Raw genomic sequence first — 25,138 nt, 5'->3', positions numbered from 1 at the left:
GGCGACGAGGGCTAGGGCGGCGGCGGCAATGTGGGGCGACGGCGATGACGGCGACTTAGCCTGTAGCGGCAGCGACTTTCGGCGGCTGGTGCTCGGTCGCGGGCGGGCGGTCGCCAGGCGGAAGCGGAATGAATCGGCGGTTGGGCATTTGGCAGGCGGCTGCGGTTTTACATCAGTTGCATCTCGTGATGTAAAAATTTGCATCACAAAGTTTTCACTTTTACATCACCGGGAGGCCGCGGTCAAACTTTTTTTTACATATGGACCGTCTGTTGGAGCAGCATTTTTTGCCCCAAACGGTCCAAAAGTTAGGTATTTTTACATTTGGACCGTCTATTGGAGATGCTCTTTTGATAGAAAAACTGACTGTTGTATCATACATCGTAGGCATATTTTGTTTTATCTTGAAATAGGATTTTGCCCCACTTTATATATAAAGCAACAACACCAAACAATACACGACCGGACAATACAAGATGGAGAGAAGACTCTCTTACACAATGGATCGAAAGATACAACAAGAAACCTATAGCTAGCCTACCACCTTGCCTAGGACCGACCGACAACGACACAACTCCACGACAACTCCCCCAGGAGGGTGACGAAGCCACACATCGCCATTGCCGAGTCTGAGAACAGACAAGGGTTTTCACCCGGAGCCCGGGAGCATGAACGAAACCCACGACTACGCCTTCAGGAAGGGAACGGCACCCATGTGCGTCGCTGTTGCCGACGCCAAGCGCAAAGCTTTCGCTCAGGAACTCGCCAATACCACCAGGAGGCGTCCCCGGTCAACACCACAGCGAGATGCAGGCCAATCCTACTAGATCAGGGTAGCACCAGAGCATGCCAGCTCCTCCCATCCCTACACCCTTATCGTCCACACGGCCAAGAGGTGCAGGCACCACCGCCACCATGAAGCCTGCCGAAAAGCCTACCATGGAGCCCACCATCTAGGGCCGCCGCCCCGGTGTCCTTTGACAACTCAACAACGACGCCAAAACACGTGGCCGCCTCTCCAAGCAATCCACAGGCCTCCGCCTCGGCCTGGACAAAGTGAGCTCAAAGCCATCATGGAAGAACAACCAACCCCTGGTAGGGGGACCAAGTCCAACCCCTGCCCCGACAGCCAGCCTGCACCGCCGACCAACTATCAGCACGCGCTACCCGGAGAGGAGGGGGTCGCGCCGTCAGATTCGGCAACTCCAGATCCAGACAGGGGGACCCCCATGACAGCCAACACCTCCGGCCACCCGGTGGTAGCCGGTACCTCTGGCCGTCAAGCACCCAGCTCCAACTCCGTCGGCTCCCCGCGACTCGCTCCGCCCCCTCTGCACCACCATTGAGGGCCGCCGCACCAACCACCACATGCCCGTGGTTGAAGATTGTCACTGTTCCAGAACTCCGCCGGCGAGTCCGGTCCGAGGTTGCGGAGCGAGAGCGAGCGTCGTAGACGAAGTAGTCGAACACGCGAAAGTAGATGAACACAAGAAAGTATGGAGGAGACTATCTTTATTAATCAATGATCAACTGTTACAATGATTGCTCCTTGTCTCTTTATATAGGGGAAAGGGGTTAAGAGATAAGTACCCACTTAATGTAAAGTGTGGAACCGGGAGGGGCTATCCCGTGCGCCTCGCACATAGCCGCTGGCTCCCACGACGTGGGCCGGTTTCCCAACACTCCCACTTGGGTAATTATCCATATATCCATGCCTCAAAACTCCGAAAAACCCAGTGGGAAAAAATACGGAGAAAGAGCACACAGTATACGTTGTTGTATTGCACGAATTGCCTCGTCAAAAACCTCGTGTGAGAAACATCAGGAAAACTCACTCAAGGGAAAAAGAGTACAATGCACTCAACCATCAAGTTGAGTACTCGATCATCAGGATCGAGATTTTAACGACGAGTTTGTGAAGTTTCTCCCCCTGAACCTTGCATCTCTCTAAGTCTCATCATACTGATCCCACACACACACCTCTCTAAGGTTGATGCCGGTAATGATTTAGTGAACATATCAGCAAGATTGTCACAGGACTTAGTATGCAAAACTCTCACCTCGTTCAACTGTTGCAGCTCATGTGCATAGAAGAACTTGGGACTAATATACTCTGTGTGGTTACTCTTCACATAACCCATCTAAACTTGTGCAACACAAGCAGCATTATCTTCATAGATAATGGTAGGGGTTTGTACGGTGTTCAGCCCACATGTCCGCTGAATGTGGCCGATCATCCGCGAAAGCGATACACATTGTTTTGACGCTTCGAATAGGGCCATGATTTCCGAGTGGTTCATGGAAGTCGACACAAGAGTTTGCTTGGACGGTTTCTAGGAAAACGCAGTTCCACCACAAAGGAAAACATATCCAATCTGCAATTTGCAATCATGCGGGTCCGATAGGTACTCAGCATCGGCATAGCCTATAATAGATAGGTCATGATTTCTTTTATAAAACAGACCAAGATCTTTGGTCCCTTGCAGGTAACGGAAGACGTCCTTGACACCTTTCCAGTGTCTCTTGGTAGGTTCAGAACTGTACCTAGCAAGCAAACTGACGGCAAACGCAATGTCTGGCCGTGTACAATTTGCGAGGTACACACTGGTGCGCGTCGGTCCTAAACAAACGGTTTAAAACCCCTATCCGCGACGGCATTTGGAACTGTCACCAAGTGAGTGGGGGCGACAGGGGGTCCTTCCCACACGACCCAGAAATCGTCAGGGATAGGCCCTCGTGGGACCCAGGCTGGGGCCGTGTGCGATCGGGCGAGGCATGGAAACCCAATCATTTCCGTAGATATGTACATCCCACACGGTGAATCCCATAAATCATTTCCGTAGGTATGTACATCCCACACGGTGAATCCCAGAAATCATTTCCGTAGGTATGTACATCCCACACAGTGAATCCCAAAATTCATTTCCGTAGGTATGTACATCCCACACGGTGGATCCCAGAAATCATTTTCGTAGGTATGTTCATCCCACACGGTGAATCCCAAAAATCATTTCCGTAGGTATGTACATCCCACACGGTGAATCCCAGAAAATCATTTCCGTAGGTATGTACATCCCACACAGTTCTTTGTGTGGAAACGTGTGTGCAAGGTGGCCTAACACAAACAATTCGCTGCTGGAAGCCGTGTGTGATTGTTAGTTGATCGAACACGCCTACTTTCTAGAAACCATGCGGGTTGTTTGAGTTCATCGCCCACGGTGTTGTCTGAGTAACCGTTTGCAATAGAAAACCCCAATAAGCAGGGTAATTAGCCTATTATTGATAATCCATGTACTAATCAAACTAATATTTCTTATAAAACACGCCAGATATTTCATATCCGTATAAAAGCAACCAGGATTTCATAATCGAATTACATCAGATAGCTTCGGCACTCAGTTATGCCATTACATAGCAGCACCAAGCTTCACATGCAGCATCAAAAACCTTTGGAAAGTAGCATCATACACGGTAAATAGACAGATGAATCTCATCTGGGAAACTGCAGAAGCGGAAGACAAATATTGAGCCTTCAGTGATGTTGAATGTCCTTGCAACTTTAGGCCAGTGGCTATGGATAATTGCCCGCCCAACCTTCGTCCTCTTCAGCAAGACTTCAATATTGTACCATGGGTGTTGAATGAATACCTTCCTCGCCTCCGACCCCGCTGATGGAGTCCTGGACTAAGGGGTCCTCGGGCGTCCGGCCTGTTATTCATTGGGCCGAACTGATGGGCTGTGAAGATACGAAGGCCGAAGACTATACCCGTGTCCGGATTGGACCTTCCTTGGCGTGGAAGGCAAGCTAGGCGACTAACTGTAAAGATTCCTTCTTATGTAACCGACCCCATGTAACCCTAGATCTCTCCGGTGTCTATATAAACAGGAGAGCATAGTCCGGATAGGGGACATTCATTACCATATTCATATAGGTAGGCTCCTAGGGTTTAGCCATTACGATCTCGTGGTAGATTAACTCTTGTAACACTCATATTCATCAAGATCAATCAAGCAGGAAGTAGGGTATTACCTCCATAGAGAGGGCCCGAACCTGGGTAAACATCGTGTCCCCCGTCTCCTGTTACCATCGATCCTAGACGCACAGTTCGGGACCCCCTACCCGAGATCCGCCGGTTTTGACACCGACATTGGTGCTTTCATTGAGAGTTCCACTGTGCCGTCGGCAAAGGACTCGATGGCCCCTTCGATCGTCAGTAATGACGTCGTCCAGGGAGAAACCATCCTCCCCGGACAAATCTTTGTGTTCGGCGACTTCGTACTGCGGGCCAACTCGCTTGGCCATCTGGAGCAGGTCGATAGTTACGCCCCTGGCCATCAGGTCAGATTTGGAAGCTTGAACTACGTCACGGATATCCGTGGAGACTTGATCTTCAATGGATTCGAGACCGCGGCAATTGCTCCCCCGTGCTCCGATGAACATGACTTAAATCTGTCATCAGATTACGTCCAGGAGATGGATCCTATTGCTGCAACGGCTTCAGAACCGAAGCAGATCGTGACCTCCGAGGCCACAAAGTCTGCGGCGTTGGAGCCGCACATGGACTGGACATCCTGCAACGAGCGCGTCAATGGAACTCCGGACTCGTCTCCGGCTATACGTTCCGTATCAGGTGCGCCTGCGGACACCGAGCAGGATCGGTTATCGATTTTCGAATTTAGCGCCATAGACATCTTCCAGCACTCACCTTTGGGTGACGTACTAAACTCTTTAAAGAACTTGTCCTTGGAGGAAGACCCACAGCCGAACTATGTTTGGTTCGAGCTAGAGGCGGACGATGAGGAATTTTGCTTCCCACCCGCCACCCACTTTATAGCCACCGTCGATGACTTAACCGACGTGCTTGACTATGGCTCCAAAGACATCGACGATATGGACGACGACGCCAACAAGGAGCAAGGCCAAGACCCGCCATTTACTGGACGCTGGACGAACACCTCCTCGTACGACGTGTACATGGTCGATACATCTAAAGGATCTTTCGACGACAAAGAAGAGCCAGACACGAATAAACCCTCAAGACGCAGTCCAAGCGTCGGCGCCCCAAACACCGCTCTAAGCCTCACCGCTCAAAAGATAGCAATACTGGCACCGGAGAAAATAGTACTCCGGGCGACGCCGAAGACCCTGTCGGAGCCACATCCGAACAGGAGGAACATGACAACAGGCAAGACAACCCTGATGAACAGGCCATAGAAGATGACTCGGAGGACGATAGTTACCGTCTACCCTCCGAGGAGGAGACAAGCCTCGGCAACGAAGACTTCATCATGCCTGAGGATCCTCTAGAGCAGGAGCGATTTAAGCTTCAGCTCATAGCCACAGCAAGGAGCCTGAAAAAGAAACAGCAGCAGCTTCAAGCTGAACAAGACCTGCTCGTCGACAGATGGACTGTCATCCTGACAGCCGTAGAATACGGCCTCAAGCGCCCAGCCAAGAGCTACCCAAAACGTAGACTGCTACCTCAATTCGATGAGGAAACACCGGAGCACACGTCTCCCTCGCATAATGCGGAACGACACCACGTGGTCGAGACAGGGCGGCCGACCGGCCACCCCGCGGTCGGGATAAAGCGGCAACTCAGGCTGAACAGCAGCCTGCCCCACCGCCCCAAAAAAATAGAGAAGAAAGAGTTCGGGATCACACGTACGACCTCTGGCAGACACTGGACAGTAGAGTAGGACATACAAGATTGATCTACGGATCGCGAGGACGTGCTTCGAGGCACGACGATGGCTACCTATTCGGACGTGACAAACCTAACCACGCCCGCGAATGCCACAGACGGACTCCATCAGAGCTCCACCGCGATGCGGCCCGCTATAGAGGCACCGCACACCCTCTCTGCTTCACAGACGAGGTGCTGGATCACGAATTCCCCGAGGGGTTCAAGCATGTCAACATTGAAGCATACGACGGCACAACCGATCCCGCAGTATGGATCGAGGATTTTATTCTCCATATCCATATGGCTCGAGGAGATGACCTCCAAGCCATCAAATACCTCCCATTAAAGCTCAAAGGACCAGTTCGGCACTGGTTAAATAGCCTGCCCGAGAATTCCATCAGCAGCTGGGAGGACTTGGAAGAGGCTTTCCTTGATAACTTCCAAGGAACTTATGTCCGGCCACCAGATGCCGATGACTTAAGCCACATAGTTCAACAACCTGGAGAATCAGCCAGAAAATTCTGGACTAGGTTCCTAACCAAAAAGAACCAGATCGTTGACTGTCCGGATGCCGAGGCCCTAGCAGCCTTCAAACACAGCATCTGCGATGAATGGCTAGCACGCCACCTCGTCCAAGAAAAGCCGAAGTCTATGGCAGCCCTTACGGCACTCATGACCCGCTTTTGCGCGGGTGAGGACAGCTGGCTCGCTCGTAGTAAAAAACACAGCCAGCGAGGCAGGCCCCACTGAGGCCAAGAACAGCACTGGCAAGCTCCGGCGCAATAGACACAAACGCCGAAGCAATGGCGACAACACCGATGACACCACAGTCAACGCCGGATTCAGTGGCTCCAAGTCCAGCCAACAGAAGAAGCCCTACAAAAGAAACAACGAAGGACCTTCCAGCCTGGACCGCATACTCGACCGTCCGTGCCAAATTCACGGCACCCCGGATAAGCAAGCCAATCATACCAGCAGGGATTGTTGGGTCTTCAAGAAGGCTGGCAAGTTAAATGCCGAAAACAAAGAAAAGGGATCACAAAGTGAGGACGAGGACGAAGAGCCCCGGCAGCCGAACACCGGAGGGCAGAAAAAATTCCCCCCTCAAGTCAAAATGGTGAACATCATATATGCTACGCACATCCCCAAAAAGGGAGCATAAGCGAGCACTTAGGGACGTCTACGCGGTAGAGCTAGTCGCCCCAAAATTCAATCTGTGGTCATCATTCCCGATCACCTTCGATCGTCGAGATCACCTAACCAGTATCCGCTATGGCAGTTCAGCCGCACTAGTCCTCGACCCAATTATTGACGGGTTTCACCTAACACGAGTCCTGATGAACGCTGGTAGCAGCCTCAACCTGCTTTATCAGGACACAGTGCGGAAGATGGGCATTAACCCCTCGCGAATCAAACCAACAAAGACTACCTTTAAAGGAGTCATACCAGGCGTAGAGGCCCGCTGTACGGGCTCAATCACGCTGGAGGTGGTCTTCGGTTCTCTGGACAACTTCCGAAGCAAAGAGTTAATCTTCGATATCGGCCCCTTCCGCAGCGGCTATCACGCACTGCTCGGACGAACCGCGTTTGCTATATTCAACGCAGTGCCACACTATGCTTATCTCAAGCTCAAGATGCCCGGTCCACGCGGCGCCATAACAGTCAATGGAAATACGGAACGCTCCCTCCGAACAGAGGAGCACACCGCCGCCCTAGCAGTAGAAGCATAGAGCGGCCTTCTCAAGCAGCACCATAGTACGGCTGTTGAGCCCTCGGACATCATTAAGAGGTTCCGGACTACGCTGCAACAGGAAGGCGTGGCTCGTCAAGAGCTCGACTAGGTAGTGGCATTCGTACCACACGCACACCTCTGTCCCAGTCCCAACGAGGTAGTGGCATTCGTACCACGCGTACACAATTACGCACTCAAAATTCCATGGACATCGACGGAGGCACAAGATAACCCGGGGTCTACAGTTCGGCCAGACCGATCCCGGACACACATACTTTTACCTTTTTCTTGTTTCAGGTTCCTTTTTCCGCGGGCCTGATCGCAAGTCCTTTAGAAGGACCGGCATACAACGGAGGCAAGCAGCACAGCCCGGATATCTCTCGCACCATCGGTACAAGATACACCTTGACGTATCCATCCAGTTATAATAAAAATGGTTCGTGGCCCAGTTTCTGTGGTTTTTGCTTTTTACTTCGTTTTACTTCGATCTGCTTATTGGTTGCATCGGTACTCTTTTGTACGTTTCATATTTGCCAGGGGCTACTTGTCGCCCCACAACACGGCAGCAAAAGTCCGAACACTTCTTATATGTAAGTTCGGCACCCTGAATTTAGCATTATATGCATTGGCTCCGAATCATGTCTTTGGTCAATAGTTGGGTTGCCCGGCTCCTGTGCTTGCTACCCTATGTTCCGCTCCATCGGCTAGGGTAGTAAAGGGAGAACTACTACGATTGTGCCCTGGCCTCGACCGGATGAGCACCTCAGTAGAGAAAGCCGAAAACTGACTGCCATGATACAGCGAGAGCCGGTCAGCTGTTCGAGGGTTACAAAATCATTGGAGATTTTTCCTGCGTCATGTGAAGGATCGGCACTTCCCGATCAGATGCTGACAGCACCCTGGCTTGGACCAGGGGCTGCGCACTTGCTTAATTATAAAACTCCTATGGCTAAGTGAGGGCGTTTAAGCCGTATAGTCTGATTGCCTTGTTCGTTGTGCTAAACAACTCCTCCAAAGGACCATATAATTGGATCAAGATTGTTTAGATCCCATCCCGAACACCTCCGTACTACCTACGCGAGGGCAGAAGCCGACGACTGGCCAACCCTCAGATTACAAATAACACGGCCGCACAGGAGGAGACAATTAAAGCATAACAAAATTTCATTACACGCTTTGTTTCCATAATACAATGCGGGGGCAACATGAATACATTTATTCAAACACAATGTCCTGCGAACATTGAGCTGCCACAAGCCGAGACCCTTCTATGACATCCACAAAATATCTCTCGGGTGTGCGGTGCTCCTTGCCCTCCGGCGGCCCGCTGGCAACTTCAACGGCGTTCATCTTCGCCCAACACATCTTGCAACGAGCGAAGGCCATACGGGCACCTTCAATACAGGCTGAGCGCTTGACGACGTCCAGCCGCGGACAGGCCTCCACCAGACGCCTCACGAGTCTGAAGTAGCTGCCGGGCATAGCTTCGGCTGGCCATAGCCGGATCATCACATCCTTCATGGCTAGTTCGGCCACCCGGTGCAGCTCCACCAGCTGCTTCAGCTGATCGGTGAAGGACACGGGATGCTCTGGCGTCGCATACTGCGACCAGAATAGCCTCTCAGTAGAACCTCCTCCTTCGGCTCGGTAGAACTCCACAGCGTCTGACACGCTGCATGGTAGATCCGCAAAAGCCCCTGGGGAACTCCGAACCCGGGTTAGTAAAAGGTACTGCTTCGCCACATACTTGCTTTGCATCTTCAAAGCCTTACCCGCCGTGACCTTCTTGGCCTCCTAGATCTCCTGGAGGGCGGCCTGGGCCTCATTCCGTGCGGTCTCCGCGCTCTGACGAGCCTTGGTGAGTTCGGCCCCTTGAGCCGACGCATCATGCTCCAAGGTCTCACATTTTTTCACCGCATCCTGGAGCTCCTGCTGGATTTCTTTGACCCGGGCCTTGAGCTTCTTACGGGCGGCTTGCTGCTGGACAGCTTTCTCCTCGGCCTCGCCCAGGGCCTTCCTCAGGGCCTCGACCTCGGTCGTGGCTCCTGCACATATTACAACACTACAGTCAATATACAACGCCTACGCTTTCCGAACATACAGCAAGTCGTTACTCACCTTGCTTCTCCTCGAGCCGAACCCTAACCTCGTCGAGCTCGTTCTCGGTCCGCTCCAGCCTCTGCCTCAATTCAGAGACTTCGGCAGCATGCGAGGTCGCGACCAACAGCGACGCCTGCCTATGCATACATATTACGTTAGTCTCCTGCAACAGAAGATTGATCCTCTGTCCGGTCCTCCTCGCCGACACCGGACAGTGTCTCAGGGGCTACTGACTACATGGGTTTTTTCTTTTTATGTCACTTACCTCGAAACCTGTCAACAGGTTGTTGCAGGCTTCGTTCAGCCCACTCTTGGCGGACTGAACCTTCTCGATCACCGCGCCCATAAGAACACGGTGCTCGTCCATAACAGCGGCACCTCGCAGTGCCTCCATCAGGATATCCGGCGCCCCCGGATGGACGGGAGCCACCGGCGGAAGCGGCGCACCCCCCTCCTTCAAAGGGGGCTGCTCGCCCGACTCCGGAGCCATATGGGTCTCCGGAATCATATTCGGCTGAGGGCCGATCTGGATACGGCCCTCTTCGCCAGTCTCCATAAGAATTGGCTCCCCCATGTGTCCGGTAGTGGAGGTCTCGCCTTGTGACACCTCCCGGACAGCGTCCTGGACTCCTCCCTTTGGAGCGGTCCTCCGGGACAACACTTCAGTGTCGTCCCTAGCCCCGAGGGAGTAAGCAGCTGGTGGCGACATGCTCGCCATCTCCGACGGGGCCAACGAACCTCAAGATGAGGATCGCTGGATAAGGTCACGGGCCGGACTGCAATAGTGTAGTTAACCATGTTAAAATAATAAAGAGAAAGGGCTCGACATGCGCATGAATAAACCATGTCACTTACTATGCGGCCTGGGGCTTAGTACGGGGGCGTCGTTCCGGACTACTGTCGACGTCCGACGCGGTATTGACCGCTGGGGCGCTCTTCCCCTTTTTGGGCGCTTTCGCCTCCGGTTGCGCCGAGGCCGCCCTCTTTTTCTTCTTCTCCTCGGGAGGAGGGTTGTTTTTCTCCTCCTCCTCCTCCTCCTCCTCCTCTTCCTCGTCGTTGTCCTCAGGGACAGAGGAATGGGCTTCGTCTTCTTCGGACGTCGTGTCCGAAGCGCCCTTGCGACGGGGGCCACTCTTGGCCCCCTTGGCCTTCTTCTCCGGCGCCTTGTATGGCGCCGGTCCCAGCATCTTCGCTAGGCGTGGGATGACCGGTTCTTCGGGCAGCGGAGCCGGACACTGGATCCACTTCGCCCTCTCCATCCAGTCCTGAGGGAGCAAAAATAAAATCTCAGACATCATCCTCGAAACATTTAAGTTGGGGATACGTCAAAAGTAACATACCTCGCTGGCGGGGTGTTTATAGTGGTGACCACGGTCTGAATCCGTGGCGGCGGTTTCTCATTGCCCTTAAAGAGCAACTTCCAGGCATCTTCGTGGGTGGTCTCGAAGAGCCTCACCAGGGTCCGATGCTTCTTCGGGTTGAAATCCCACAGAGGCCGTCCTCTGCGCTGGCATGGAAGAATCCGGCGAACTAGCATCACCTGGATCACATCGACGAGCTTGACATTCTTGGCTATCATGCTCTGGACGCGCGTCTGCAATGCTCTCAGCTCATCAGACGAACACATGTCCGGACTCTTCTCGACCCAAGAGGTGAGCCGCATGGGAGCACCGGAGCGGAATTCAGCAGCCGCGGCCCAGGTGGTGCCGCGGGGTTCTGTGATGTAGAACCATTGTCTCTGTCACTCCTTCACTGTCTCCACAAAAATACCCTTCGGCTAGGATACGTTGGGTAGCTTGCTCACCATGGCTCCTCCGCACTCCGCGTGCTGGCCGTCCACCACCTTCGGCTTCACGTTGAAGACTTTGAGCCACAGCCTGAAGTGGGGTTGGATGCGGAGGAAGGCCTCGCACACGACGATAAACGCCGAGATGTTGAGGAAGGAATTCAGGAACAGATCATGGAAATCTATCCCGTAATAATACATCAGCCCGCGGACGAAGGGGTGGATTGGAAACCCTAGCCCGCGGAAGAAATGGGGGATGAATACTACCCTCTCTGTGGGCTCCGGCATGGGGACGACTTGTCCCTCGGCCGGCAGACGGTGGACGATCTCCTTCGCCAAATATCCGGCCGCCCGAAGCTCAGTAATGTCCTCCTCCTTGACGGAGGAGACCATCCACTTGCCCTGACTGCCGGATTCGGACATGGTTGCTTGGGTGGAAAGGAGATGAGAACTTGGGCACTGGAGCTCGAGATCGGAAAGACGGAGTTAGAGAGAGAGCGTGAGAAGAGGAAGGGCGAATCCTTATCCCCTTATAAAGGCAGCAAATATGAAACGCCTCCTCACTCGCCTTAGGATTCACCTATTCCCAAGGGCTGTATAAACGGCACGGTTGAGTTACCCATGCCCGCATTGATGAGAATCCCGCAATAGGGGGACACGATCTCTGCTTCAACAAGACGTGCCAATAGCAACCGTGTCTCGAAACATGGGGTGGCAGATGAAAAACGGTTCGAAATTATGACCGGACAAACACGATGTCGTGTTGTAAAGAAGCTGTCAACAGATTTGATTCGTGCAAATATTATATTCTCTCTGCGGCTGTGTATGGTGTATAACAGGTCCGAATACAATCATCGCGTCCGAAGATGTCACGACCGGTTTTCCAATAAAACATTTATTGAGAAACTGACCTTTTTAACGGACCAGTATAGAAGAATCCTTCTTACTGGTGGACAAATCCTTGATACAGAAATCCAGAAGTACTAAATATAATACAAGGTTGAGCGGAGGCTTCTCAACAATTTATTACAAGCACGCCGATATCATACATAAAGGCGGATATGACACAAGGGGTATGGTGGCATAACTACTGACTCGTAATAAAAGTGGTGGTGGATATGTCACAGTGAGGTGGGTGACATGACTCCTGAATCTTACTGCTCATCGAGCGTCGGAGTGAGGCTCGAGGACTTTTATTCTGGGTAGCGGAAGCGTATACAATACAAGTGACAAATTCCAGGATCGCACGAGACTGACTGGGACTCCTCTAGGCGTCGGACTCACTATCGAACTCTTCATCCATAAGATCGCCTTCGTCAACATCTGGCCAAATCAACAAGCCAGGTGAGTACTATGAAAGTACTCGCAAGACAGTTTGGACATAAGGTATAACAAATGCAAACATGATGCACATGAGCAGATTAGTAATGCGCACTCCGATAATAAAATTTGCACTGCATGACAAGTAAAAGGGAAGTCAGGCGGTAGTCCTCCCGAAATCCCAATGAAATACTGAAGGCCAATCGAGTGTCTGAAATGACACCTCGAAAGGGTAAAAATAAATTAACAATGCCGCAGTCGGGCGTCAAGGCGACACCACATAAAGGGCTTATATTGGAATATAAACGACAGTGCGTGCCACAGTCGGACGTCTGAGCGACATCAGATAAAGGGCTTATATCAAAAGTAAATAACAAGAGTGCCACAGTCGGACGTCTGAGCGACATCACGTAAAGGGCTTGTATCAAAAGTAAATAACAAGGGTGCCACAGTCGGACGTCTGAGCGACATCATATAAAGGGCTTATATCAAAAGTAAATAACAAGAGTGCCGCAGTCGGACGTCTGAGCGACATCACGTAAAGGGCTTATATTTCATTACTCGAAATTCAAGTAGCTCATGAATTTAAATCATCTCAAGGAAATACTCAGGTACGTAATAATAAAAATGGTTAATCCATCCACAGGAATAACATTCAACCTGGTTTACCACTCAAGCTTGTTCACCGGGGATTTTCACTGAGACTGACACAGGGACTGATGCTGAGACTGATATGGATACTGATATGGATATGTTGACCAAGGTCCTTGACCATGGACACGATTACTCGGAAGGTTTTGACTCTGCAGAGTTTGTACTCTTAACCACAGCCAACGGATTTCAGTAGTCACAAAGGACTAGTTCCGTTTACGGTATTTTAGGAGAAACACATCTAACCAGTACACACCCATTCCACATTCCGCTGCCAGGCATCACCCTAGGCAACGTTCAAGAAAAACCTTGAGACGAGGAGGCTACAACCTCGCGTAGCATGGGATCAAATTTATATCGCGCGCTCTAAGGGGTGCCCCCCTCTCGGTCCCAACCGGAAACACCCATGCCCCCTGACCGGATGACTGGCTTTAATCCAGGGCCATGGAACCCTCATCACGGCCCCTCTATATGGTGTGTACCAGGAAAGAGGTTTGCAACTTACTAAACCGTATTCTTTGCAGAAAACATGTGGCAGCACGAAAAAGGGAACGAACGGTAACGTGGCTCGGTCCACGTTAACGTCGGAGTTTGACGGTTGACATAAGACTGGCATGCTCCAACAATACCATCTTACCACCTTTCATGTCACCACATGCTCAGGTTATCTCTCATCAACAGATCACATCAAGTTTCGAAGCAAACTGGTATTTGCCTTGCATGCAATATAACACTCACTGATGCTCATGTAAACATGCCCCGCACTACTGTTCAAGCAAACATGCAAAACACTCGCCATATCAAAGGTTCAAACATGCTTGCCTGGTTCGGAGTAGTCGGAGTCTAGCTCGGCGAAGTTCGCGGTTCCGTCACCTCCTCCGGTATCTACGGTATAAAGAAACCGCATACTAACGTAAATAGTGTGTGTGTATAAAAGTTATACCAAAATATTTTCAAATAAATACTATAAAAAACTAGACAAAAATATAAGACTGACAGAAAAAGAATCAACCAAACAACATCTTTTGTTTAAAAGATATAAGGGTTTTAGCCCAAGGACTAATCTGTGATGAAACAGAAAAGACCCAGGGGCTAGTTTGAAAAAGCAGAAAACGTTTCGGTAGGAAATACGCCAGCCCAGAAGGAAAACGCACTTTGCCCAAAGGCGCCTTCAGAAAACGGTTCGAATAAGAGAGAGAGAGACTGACGGGGGGTCCCACCCGTCAGGTTTAAACTTCGAACAGAGCTCGCCGGCGCCCGAGGGCTGCGGTGGTCGCCGGCGTTGATCCACGGCGAGGTAGGGGGATCGGAGGGTACCTACGGGTTCACTGTGTCCTTCCGCGTCGGTGGGTGGTGGACTTGGCCGTCGGCGAGCACCACGTCGACGGCGGCCTTAACTCCGGCGGACGGTGGTTCGGGCGAGGATGATTCTCTCCGACGGGAGCTGCAACCTTCAAATTAGGGCGCGGGTTAGCGAAGTGGATGCACTAGGAGGCTACTGGCATGGTTTGAGAGGCGGGGGTGCACGCACTTGAGCGAATCTTGCCGGATCCCGAAGCGGGTCGGGGCGGCCGGAGTCGGGGAAGAGGGCCTCCCCGAGGTCTCTTCAGTGGTTGGGCGTGGTTCTGGTGGGGTGGAGTGATGGTGCTTGGTCGAGATCGAGCTCGGGGCCTCCTTTTATAGTCGACCCGAGGCGGTTGCCGTGAACGGATAACTTCGGCAGGCGATTACGGCGAGTCAGTGGTCGGGCTGGGGGTTTAGGTGATTGGGCATCAACGTGACGGTCCACTGGTTCCATTTCTTAGTTAAAATCTCGGTCGGACTGGGTGACACTCCGGCCCTCGACGGAACGGCCGTACGGGCACGTCGGCGGCAGGGAGCGCGCTCTGTGCCTTCCAGTTCACGACGATGGCTCTGCAGCACGCACAGGGAAGGGGACGGCCACGCGGAGGCCTCTGGTGGCTTGGGCGGTGCTGGATGGCGCCGTCCCTTGCTGCGCCTCTCTGGCAGCCGCAGCGGGTGCTGCTGCCGCCGCTCACGGGGCGATGCTCCTCTGCCAGCTCACCGCCGACGCCCGCAACTGTCTAGGAGACCGTGCGGCGGGGTGGATAAGGAGGAGGAACAGGGAGCAAGGCGCCACTGCAGTTACTCGCGAGATCGACGAGAGGTTCTGAAGAAAACGACACCGATGACTGAAATTGTTCTCTGAAACTCTGAACTTGACAGTAACAGTGCACGCCAGGTGTTCGACGATATGTTTTGGGCACGAGGAAAAAATTTCTGGAGCTGGGACTTGGTGAGGTGACCTCTTGATGCATCTAGAGGCTGCCTGATTTTTCTCAGATTTTTAGGAGAAGAAAACAAATGAATTTCATCAAAAAAGACAAATCTGGTCCAAACTTTCAGCAAGCAAATTTTGAAAATTTTGAACTGTGGACCAGTGGATCTTCATGGATCTTGGTTGAGGGCTCTAAGGACTAGCCAGGGAAACTTGTTTGAAATCAAAACTCAAAGAAATTCTAGTGGTTCCTTTGTAAACCTCTAGGGGCCAAAATAGGAGACAGAAAAGATTTTGATTAAAATAAATGGAAATAAATCCAAGGGGAAGTTAACTTGCTGGATTTTGAAGTTTGACTAGACACAAAGTGGGAAGATGGCTTTTGGGAGGAGGATTTCAACTTAGGTCATGGCAAGAGATAATTTTTGAAAGGGGAAGGATCACTCCATAAGCCATAGGTTTATTTTTAAAAGAAAAGATTTTCAAAAACTTTCCCAAAGGAAAACATTTGTGTTGAGTCAACACAAGATGAAAACCCTCAAGACCAAGGATCAAGTTTTGGATGAACCCAAAGAAAGTACTTGTCATAAAAGAAATTTTTTGAGAAGGAGAGTCCTTTAGAAAAAAAATTAAATAACCTCCTTCAAATCAAATAAAGAATTTGGTAAAACCAAATAAAATTTTTGGGGTGTTACACTATCTTGGAATTCGGAAAAAGGGGAACCCGCCTTGCAATGCCGAAGACAATCTGCGCACCGGACTCCTCGTCATTGAAGCCAGGTTCAGGGGCTACTGAGGGAGTCCTGGACTAAGGGGTCCTCGGGCGTCCGGCCTGTCATTCATTGGGCCGGACTGATGGGCTGTGAAGATACGAAGGCCGAAGACTATACCCGTGTCCGGAATGGACCTTCCTTGGCATGGAAGGCAAGCTAGGCGACTAACTGTGAAGATTCCTTCTTATGTAACCAACCCCATGTAACCCTAGATCTCTCCGGTGTCTATATAAACTAGAGCGCATAGTCCGGAGAGGGGACATTCATTACCATATTCATATAGGCTAGGCTCCTAGGGTTTAGCCATTACGATCTCGTGGTAGATCAACTCTTGTAACACTCATATTCATCAAGATCAATCAAGCAGGAAGTAGGGTATTACCTCCATAGAGAGGGCCCGAACCTGGGTAAACATCATGTCCCCCGTCTCCTGTTACCATCGATCCTAGACGCACAGTTCACCCCCTACCCGAGATCCGCCGGTTTTGACACCGACACCCGCCACCAACTTCCCCTCGTCGCGCCGCTTCTCCCCGGCCCCGTGTCCACGCCGGAGAACCGCCGGAGCAGCCGCCTCGCCCGAAGCCGAGCCGCCCGCCGCCGTCTTCTTTGTTGTCACCGACCGCCGCTGCAGTGGTAAACCCCGTCTCTCTCTCGTCCGTCCAATCCCGGATCGACGGCCTAGATTAGATCACGTGTTTTTTATTTTTGAATCGGTATCTGTTAAATAGTGAACGCTCACTAGTTTAGCCTCTGGAGCGAATGCATTCGCCGGTTTAGGTTCTGAAGTGAACGTTCGTTGTTTATTTTCTTTTCTTTTTCTGTTAGTTTTAGACAGGGACCTCTCCGCGATTATTTTATTTTATAGATTAGCCCCCAGACTTCAAATCTTCGCTACTTCTTACTCGCTTGTCCAAATCCAACGAAACTAACGCCCACTTCTTCGTTATGATCCCCTCTATCCAGTAAAACAACTTAAACATATTTTTGAAAGTTTAAAATTTGAATTCAAATAGATTTGTTTTTGAACTTCTTTTGATCTAATTCGAGTTTATAACTCCGATTTAATTGATTCTTTTTGCAAATCGAAGCTCTTGACCTAAACTTTCAGATAAGGCCAAATTCACTTAATTTGGTACTGTTAGAAGTTGTTTTATGTTGCAAGAGTTATTTCCTTGGTTTTGATGTTTACCGAATTGTTTTCTTCATTCTTTCCGATCTTTTGAGTGATTGCTTATGTGTGGTTACTATTGCTTGCTTACGCTAGATTGACCGGAGTGTGACGAGTAGAACTATCAGGAGTTATGAGTGCGAATCTTCTACATCAGCAGTACAAGGCAAGTTCACACTTTGATCATATCCCTTTCATACCCAGTTTTTATGCATTAGTTTCAACCCTCGAACACGGCATGGTTAGGACTTGATAACAACATGTGGGTATTGGGAAGTAGTTGATGAGGTAGGAACCTATTGTCTGGCATTCAAACCTTGGGAGTTACTTCTACGTTATGCTTAGGTTGCTATGCTATGCTCGTAGACGTGGTTTGATTTGAGTGATTCATGACAGATGTGAGAGTTATTGTTAACTAAGGGTTAACTTAAGGTGTCTACTTTAATACACATCTGGGTGGATTGGTAGGGGCACCCTGGAGCACCCTGTGGTTTGCCCGGGCACCTGGAGCACCCAGTGGTTCGCCCGGGCACCTGGAGAACCCAGTGCTTGCCCAAGGGGATCCCAGAGGACGCGTGTGATCACCCTATGGAATGCCACCCAGGCTCAAAGGGATCATAAGATTATTCATGCTAGAAACTTCCGTGTGCAGCCACAAGCCATTATGGGCTCTGGCATAGTTGAGTATGTTGCATGACCTCTTCTAGTGGTAGGCTAGCAGATGTAGGGGGATGTAGGTTGGTACTGTCTACCCGGGGTTAGAGTTAATGCTTCTGAAAGACTATGTCTCGGTTATTCGTTTCTCAAACACCATGAAGTGTGAGAAATCCAACGGAGGAGATCGAGTCTTGTGGGGACAAGTGCGCAAACCTCTGCAGAGTGTACAAACTAATCATGATTAGCCGTGTCCCCGGTTATGGACATCTTGAGTATCTGGTGCTTGGAGTATCATATTGATCTCATCACATTACTTAATTAATTTTTTGGGTTGATGATTATTAATTTGGGATTGAGTTGGAGGAACCTTCTCAATATTCTTTTAACAAACTTTGTAGTTAAATAAAAAATATTCCTTTGCAGTAGGGAAAAACTGGCTTTTCGCAAAAACAGTATAACCTTAGAGCTTTTCCACCAGCCAAATATGCATGTAGTGATAGCTATTGTTTATCATTATCCTTTGGTGTGAATTTGCCAGTACATTCAATGTACTGACCCTTTGTGGCTGCAACGTCTCATGTTGCAGGAATCTTACGACGAGTAAGTGATATGTTAGGGTTACGATTTCTACACTCAACTTTGCCGTTGGTGTTGATGGGAATCCACAACCTTGTTGTTACTTCCGCTATTTGGATTGAGGTAATAGTATTTACGTTACTTTATACATGTGATTTACCTCTGTTATAAATCCTCGAGTACTATGTGTGTCAGCATACCGATCCAGGGATGACACTTAAGCACAGAGACTTGACCGTCTGAGGTCGGGTCGCTACAAGATGGTATGAGAGCACATGTTGACTGTCGGACGTGACCCTAGAAACTGGCAAGCCCATAGGAAAGATTTTTTTTCTTTACTACTTCATTTTCAAAAGGATCTTTTACCTCTCCTCTCTTCTAAGCTTATTCAAATATTCCCTTTAGTGAGACTATACCCCTTTCCCCTTTTGACCACACGAAGATACGACTGATGAGACCACTCCGAGAAGATATCGGACAACCAAGACCACTTCGGAATGAAGAGGATTTTACCGTGCATTATACAAATCGAAACTACATCGGTTGAAGACTCCGAAGACTAGGAGAATTTGAAGGCTTTGAAGAATTTCCAGATTGGTATGGCCTAAGAAGGTTACCCTTATGGAACTTGGCAGACTATGGAAGTTGTCAATACCCGAGATCATGGTGTATCGGAGAAAGACCAGAACATGGAGCATTAGAACTCAAAGTTTTGTCAAGAAAACCCTAAGGCAGGAGATATCAACTATGGAATGATAGCTCATGGAAATGACAAGAGAAGAAACACGGCTATCCATGATGCTATCGACCGTTTGTGCTATCGTCACCATACTAAGTTAAGCATGCATTTTCTTCGGAAGGATTGGATGGTAGAAGGCTGATGGAGCACCTATCAGCAAGAGAGGAAGTGTTAATCTTAGCTGGTGTATCACCAGGATCTGGAGTATTACTTCAAGAAGTTTAAGATGGGCCTTTAGGAAGACATATTTGACAAGGAGGCATTTCCTGAAGAACTCAGGAACCAGAAGCTGAAAGTAGCCAAGCTGGAGGAGCAAAACCTCGTGATACAGGAGATTCATCAGGAACTGAAGGACAGTAGTACCATGGCTCATGCCAAGGATGTTGAAACCCCGAAGTTTGGAACGCAACTCCAGAAATATTAAAGGATGTCATGAGAGACGTCGCGTCAACAAAGATGATCTGGCAAAAGAACTTGAGAAGGTCAAGCACGATCAGAAGAAGCCATCGGAGACATGAACAAGACTTGAAGAGTTTGGCGACGTTGAAGATTTGTTGACCTTTAGAAGCCCAAACCCCTATTATATACCTGCGTTAGATGCGGCGATTGTGAGCTGTCACTTGTTTGATGTTTTTCCGACAGCCACAAATAAAATCTGTCTTTTCAAAACTTTTTTTGTATTGTGTGCATCCCTCTCTATCTCTCTTATCCCACCCCAAACCCATGGACCCAATAGAGGATGAATGGATATGAGCTTATATTTTCTGGACCAATGACTCAATTGGAGACGGACCGATGGATTCATAACATGGAAGATCATATGGAGAATAACACTATAGCCGGAAAGGATATGGCCCAGCATGCTCTTCAGTGCTTTGAAAGAGGTGCTACTACTTGGTGGAGGATGTACCAAACCATCAATGGATGGCAAGGAGTAACCATTTGGAAAGAATTTAAGTTGACTATGCTAAAGTCTCATCTTGTGTCCCAGAAATTGAAGCCTTGTGGAAATGGTATGAAGAAACCATGTGCATGCAAGATTTGTGGAGAAATAGGACACACCCATGAGGAACACAATGATGGATGTCCTCATTGTGAAGAAAGTCACCCAGCTGAAGAATGCCCCACTATGCACGTGACTTGTTTCCTGTGTGAAGGGACTACCCACTACCCTTCTCATTGTCACATTTATCCCATGGTACAAAGAACCATGCAGCAGAAGAAAGAAGTAATGAAGGGAGCCCTCATGGAAATTTTAGAAGAACCTGTAATGGAGGAAGAGTTGGAGGACACACCTAAAGAAGAACCAATTAAACCATGCACCAAGTCTTGCTATTCATGTGGAGAAGAAGGACACATCTCCCAGAATTGTCAGAATGGGGACCTAGTAGCATTCCCGACAGAGGAAGTAGAGTATGACCCAAGGAGATAGAAGCCCTGATTGGAACGGAAAATTTCAGGAAGAGAAGTAGATTGGATTCCAGGAAGGACCTGAGTCATATCATCTGTTACAGGTGCAAGGAGTCAGGGCACTACCTCAGCAGTTGCCCAAAAAGGAAACCTTGAGACTTGTCAGAAGTAATATGTTTTCGTTGCAATGAAGCAGGGCACCTTGCCAGGGATTGTCCCAAAGAGAAGGAATCTTGTGCTAAATAGTTGAGTTTTGCAATGGAAAAGGATATAGTAGTAGAAGTGGGAACAATACTTTTATACTGAGGTGTTAAGTTGAAGCATGTAATGGAAATGCAGGAGATTGAAATCGTTGGAGAATCAATAAAGTTAGCATTGTTGGTACTGATATGGATTTTATGAGTTGTTACTCTATGGAGAAAGATTTTGACCATTTTCGAGGATATGAGAAATATGGTCTATGGATGAATTTGTTCATTTTAAGGGTGGTAATACCCTGTGAGGACATTTGACCCATGGAAAGGAGAATGATATGCCACGGAGTGGATTTCGGACAAAATGAGTACGAGTTTTATCTTGATATGTGGGATATCCCAAGAATATGAAGGGATGAAGTACTATTGGATATAAAGGAGGTATGATGTTGGTAATATGGAGCAATTGTAACTCTATGATGAGTCTGAGTAATCACGTCTTAGTTTGGAACCAATAGAAGGAAGAGAGACAATACAATTGCATGGATTTAAGAATGTTAGGGAGCTGGATGTTGGAATAAAGATCAGTTGCCCCCCCCAGATGAGGAGTTCAAGGTTTACAAGTGATGAGATGAGCCCATAACCCACAGGCCCCAGGACCTGCCAAGGAGCAAGCACAATCTTGCTGAAGGAAAAACCCTGGAAGAAGATTATGACTTTATCAGCAGACGATCTTATAGGAGTAACGCAAAACCTGAGAGATTGTAAAGGAACGATAGATGTTTGTTTGGCTTGCAGAATCAATGGATTCATCCGAACTTGGTTCGTCGAGAAGAGAAATTCTGCAATGCTTAAGGATGATCGATTGTTAGAAAGCGAGATTCGCTAAACCGTATACAGGGTAATGATTTGGGTGTTGGATGGATTGATCACCATACCGACTTACTCTTATTATTCGCCTTTGCTATATGGGATGGTAAATCCGAGAGACTTGCCTATAGTAGAGCGACGACGATCAAAACCTTGTTTGAACCATAGAATGGTATAAGTATTTCCCCTTGTACAAGGCAGTTGTTGCCAATCGTAGGATATACGGTGAGGTTTAACCCATACCCATTTTCTGCAGGAGAAACCATAAATGATTGACCACCATGAGATATCGATAGTTGTTTAGTATTGGCGCCAGACCCGCCAGCTAAGAAGACCCAGTCACAGAAGAACCGTACCAAGATGAAAGGACACAAGAATCAAGGAAAGTTATGCCACTACCGAAAGAGCCCAGAGAAGGAATTTTCCCGAGAATCTGAGAAGACCGACACTGTCAAGAATAAGGATGGAGTATATGAGTTTAGATGGAACCGTAACCATGCTTCTAAGGGTGGTAGCACCCCAGCCCCCCTGTGACGATCGATGGATAGAAGACCCCCCATACCTAACCTATTTCTTTCTAGCCTCTCCGAATCTCGTGGACGAGATTCATTTTAAGGGTGGTAGGTTTGTAACATCCCAAAATTCTAAATTTTGGAATGTTATAATAAATAGATAGTTATGATTGATTGTTTGATTGCTTGTGTGAAATTGAGTGAAATTTGAAAACTTTTTGAAAGTTAAATGAGAGGGAATGAAATGACTTTCCCAAACTTTCACTTTTGCTTTATGATCTCCGTGAATTCAAATTCTTTCCAAATACAAAACCCTAGAGAGAAGATGACATGACTTCTTCCATTTATTTAAATGAAAATGGTTTTGAAAAGATTTGAATTCCATTCGGAACTATTTCAAATTCAGAAACTTTAAGCAACTCAATGATTTTCATGAGAGAAGATAAAATGACTTCTTCAAACATATGAAATATGAGTTGGGAGTTTAAAAGGATCAAATTTAAAATCCTTTTGAAATTATTCTCAATTTGGAGTTATCTGGATTTTATTCAAATTATTTTTCTCCAAAAACAAAATATATTGAAATTAGGGTAAACTAATTCCCTACATCAGAAAATTGGAGAGAAATAAATTTTAATTAATTTTGGTATTTTAAAATGATTTTTATTGGATTTTATTGCAACAGTAGCACTCTTTGCTTTATTTAAATTTTTGTGGATTTTATTTGATGTTAGAAAAATGTTCATGCTTCAGAAAATATTGTTATGAATATTTTGATATATAATATGCCTATATAAGTTTTTTTGTTTTGTTTATTTCTATTATTTCAGTTTTATTGTCTGTGTTTATATTAAAAAACTGTATTAAAAAAATTCAGCGTAGGCCAGCGCTAGCCGCTCAACCCACCGCGCTTATAGCCCATGGCCCGCTAAACCCGCCGAAGCGGTACGCAGCGGTCGCCCGCTCCCCTCTGTCGCTCGCCTCTGCCACTGGCTGGTGGTCCCCGCCCACCTTCGTCTTCCCCAAGCCGCCCGGAGTCCCGCGCGCACACGCCAACGTCGCCCGCGTTCGAACCCGCATCGATCTCTATCTCCAGGGTGCCCCTTGCCCAAGTCTATGCCTTATAAATACCGCAGCACTTTCCTCGTTCGATTCCCTTTATTTCCCCTCGAAATTTCCCACGGATTCGAGCTCCACAACCTTTCGAAGCTCCGCCGCCGCCATTAACTCCGGCGAGCAATCTCTTCTCTACCGGGGGTCTCCGAGAGGTGCAGTTGCCCTAGTTCTTCCTCTCTCCCAAATCCGCAGCTCCCAGACCCCTTTTCTCATGCAGCTCCGCAAGGGAGCGACGTCCCCGACAACTCCTGCAACTCGCTGGCGCCACCCCAGCTCCAGCCGCCCCCTGCCGCCAAGCCCCGCGCCGTTCCGACAACACTTCCGAGCACCGATCCCGCCACCAACTTCCCCTCGTCGCGCCGCTTCTCCCCGGCCCCGCGTCCACGCCGGAGGACCGCCGGAGCAGCCGCCTCGCCCAAAGCCGAGCCGCCCGCCGCCGTCTTCTTCGTCGTTGCCGACCGCCGCCGCAGTGGTAAACCTCGTCTCTCTCTCGTCCGTCCAATCCCGGGTCGACGGCCTAGATTAGATCACGTGTTTTTTTATTTTCGAATCGGTATCTGTTAAATAGTGAACGCTCACTAGTTTAGCCTCTGTAGCAAACGCATTCGCTGGTTTAGGTTCTGAAGTGAACGTTCGTTGTTTAGTTTTTTTTCTTTTTCTGTTAGTTTTAGACAGGGACCTCTCTGCGATGATTTTATTTTACAGATTAGCCTCTGGACTTCAAATCTTCGCTACTTCTTACTCGCTTGTCCAAATCCAAGGAAACTAACGCCCACTTCTTCGTTATGATCCCCTCTATCCAGTAAAACAACTTAAACCTATTTTTGAAAGTTTAAAATTTGAATTCAAACAGATTTGTTTTTAAACTTCTTTTGATCATAATTCGAGTTTTATAACTCCGATTTAATTGATTCTTTTTGAAAATTGAAGCTCTTGACCTAAACTTTCAGATAAGGCCAAATTCACTTAATTTTGGTACTGTTAGAAGTTGTTTTATGTTGCAAGAGTTATTTGCTTGGTTTTGATGTTTACCGAATTGTTTTCTTCGTTCTTTCCGATCTTTTGAGTGATTGCTTATATGTGGTTACTATTGCTTGCTTATGCTAGATTGACCGGAGTGTGACGAGTAGAACTATCAGGAGTTATGAGTGCAAATATTCTACATCAATAGTACAAGGCAAGTCCACACTTTGATCATATCCCTTTCATACCCAGTTTTTATGCATTAGTTTAACCTGGGAAGTAGTTGATGAGGTAGGAACCTATTGTCCGGCATTCAAACCTTGGGAGTTACCTCTATGTTATGCTTAGGTTGCTATGCTATGCTCGTAGACGTGGTTTGGTTTGAGTGATTCATGACAGATGTGAGAGTTATTGTTAACTAAGGGTTAACTTAAGGTGGCTACTTTAATACACATCTGGGTGGATTGGTAGGGGTACCCTGGAGCACCCAGTGGTTTGCCCGGGCACCTGGAGAACCCAGTGCTTACCCAAGGGGATCCCGGAAGACCCGTGTGATCACCCTATGGAATGCCACCCAGGCTCAAAGGGATCATAAGATTATTC

This window comes from Triticum aestivum, chromosome 2D (genome assembly GCF_018294505.1).
Source record: "Triticum aestivum cultivar Chinese Spring chromosome 2D, IWGSC CS RefSeq v2.1, whole genome shotgun sequence".
Classification (NCBI taxonomy): Eukaryota; Viridiplantae; Streptophyta; class Magnoliopsida; order Poales; family Poaceae; genus Triticum; species Triticum aestivum.
The sequence above is the reverse complement of the archived record's forward strand: the minus strand, read 5'-3'. Positions refer to the sequence as shown.